The 2500-nt window shown below is 47.2% G+C and overlaps 1 pseudogene; it reads right to left on the reverse strand.

The window, feature by feature from the left end:
- LOC120907957 overlaps nt 1–2500 on the reverse strand; it is a 9158-nt pseudogene that overhangs the window by 1827 nt on the left and 4831 nt on the right.

Consider the following 2500-nt stretch of genomic DNA (forward strand, 5'->3'; position numbering starts at 1 on the left):
TCTTCGATGTTGTTGTCGAATCATAATCGTCCGTACTGCTTGATGAACCATGCTCCAGTTATATCTGTTGGCAGACATAACTTCGATGATGTTCTCCGGCGTTAACTCCTCGTCGACTTGATGCTGAAGTCTGATGATTAATTCACGATGACGTACACAATGGAATATCGTGTGTTCGGCGTCCTCAGGTTCCTCGCACGCATCGCATAGCGGCGAACCCGTTAACTGCATCCGATGAAGCTGGTAGGCGTAGAAGCCATGGCTGGAAAGAAACTGAGAAAGAAAGAAATCTACACCACCAAATCTTCTACTTATCCATCTGTTGACGTCGGGTGTGAGACGGTATGTCCACCGACCGTGAACACTCTCATCCCATTCTCGTTGCCATCGTTCCATAGTTGTGACACGTTCCATGTTACGTGCAACCGATCCGGCGATGTTCTCTGCTCGTCTCCGATGAAAAGTCCTGGAGTCCTCGTCCAGGAGGAGATGAAGCGGGATCATTCCCGCAAGTACGCAGACTGCATCATGAGAAGTTGTCCTGAAAGAAGAGATAACTCGCTGGACTACTGGCCGGTAAAACCGTCGTAGCCATTGTCTACGGTTAGCAAATCTAAGGGTATGACACTAAATGGGCGAGGCATACCGGACCTTCGCCACAACAGTAAGAGCAATTGCTCGCCTAGCATTACTACTCGGACCTGCCTTATTAGGCATCATCCTTACCAAGGTGGTCCATAGCTTCGTCGCTCTCTCCACCGCATACCTGATGTGTGAAGTGTAATCGAGGCGGTCATCTAAGACCATCCCCAAATACTTTAAGCTGCGCGACGAATGTACTACGTGATCACCTACCCTGATAGCCCCATGTTGTATCCTCTGATGGGAACTGACCATAATAAACTCGGTCTTGGTCGGGGCTATCTTTAATCCGTTGTCGGTCATCCATCGGTCGATGATGCGAATCTGACTGGAAACGAGAATTTCAATATCATCAACACAATTACCTTCCACCAACAGTACTATATCGTCTGCATAGCCGATAATCCGTGCACCTTCCACCATTGCAACTCGTAGGACTCCGTCGTACATGAGGTTCCATAACGTTGGGCCAAGTACCGAGCCTTGAGGTACACCCGATGTGACTGCAATCTCTGCCGGTCCATCTGTGGTATCATACATCAGCACACGATTCCTAAAATAATCACCAATGATATCATAAAGATATTTAGGGTGTTAATTCTCTGTAAAGCATTTGCAATCGCCAACCATGAAGCACTGTTAAAAGCATTAGTAACATCTAATGTAACAACTGCACAATACCGTCCACTGTATCTGTTTCTACTTCTAGCTACCGAAACAATGTCCACTACCCGTTGTATCGCATCAACTGTAGATCGACGACTTCTGAAACCAAATTGGTCGTCAGACAGTCCGTTGACCTCCTCGATGTGTGCATTTAGCCGTTGCACTATGATGCGTTCTAAACCTTTACCTGCCCCGTCTAGTAGACAAATGGGGCGAACTGAACCCAGTTCCCCTGGTGGTTTGTTCGGCTTCGGTATTAACACCAACCTCTGCCTTTTCCACTCATCGGGGAACTTCGCGTTCTCTAAACAGCCTTGGTAAACCCTGCAAAATGCATCGGTTGCAGTCAACATACCAACTTTCAGCGCCTCATTCGGGATACCATCTGGTCCCGGCGCCTTCTTGTTAGGTAGTCTCCTGGCAACCGCAAGAATCTCATCATTAGTTACCCTTTCAAACTCTCGTGGCTGATCGATACGATAATCAGGCCACACCGTGTTTGGGTGAGTAGGAAAAAGCTCGCTCACCACTTCCCTAAACTCGTCCAATGTCATGGTTCGGGGTCCAATCGAACCCTCGGCCACTTTCTTGAACGTATGATATACTATACCAAATGATGCGTTGTTCGCTGTTCCCAGGAACTCTTTCCACTTCCTCTGTCGGGTATGCTTGATCAATCGCTTGAGGGCATTCCGTGCCACCTTGAACTCGTCCCTAAAAGTAGAATAGAGATCAGTATTAAAAGCTCTTTGCGCTAATCGATCGCGGTGTTTGCACTCTTTGCGAAGTGCCTCTATCTCTAACGTCCACCAAAATGCACTCTTGTTAGGAGTGTACCTCTTACGTTTAGTCATCGTCGCATTGCACGCCGTGACAAGTATACGCATTAAGTTTTCGCTTGTTGTGACCTCGGTATCAAAAGCGGCTTGCATCATAACTTCAAATATATCTTTGCTAAAGTACTTGATGCTCCATCCCGTTATGGGTCGGGACAGATTACGCACGCTTTGCGTCTCAAGATCTATTCGTATTGCACGATGATCAGAGTTCATATAGCTAGATAACACCTCCCACTTAAATGATCTTGCAACTGTTCTGCTCGCAAAAGTAAGATCAACTACTGACGTGCGCCCTGGTCCAACATAAGTTGGGGTGCTGCCGTCGTTCAATAAAATTGCGTCAATCTGCGCAA

This window comes from Anopheles arabiensis, assembly GCF_016920715.1.
Source record: "Anopheles arabiensis isolate DONGOLA chromosome X unlocalized genomic scaffold, AaraD3 X_pericentromeric_contig0027, whole genome shotgun sequence".
NCBI classification, from domain to species: Eukaryota; Metazoa; Arthropoda; class Insecta; order Diptera; family Culicidae; genus Anopheles; species Anopheles arabiensis.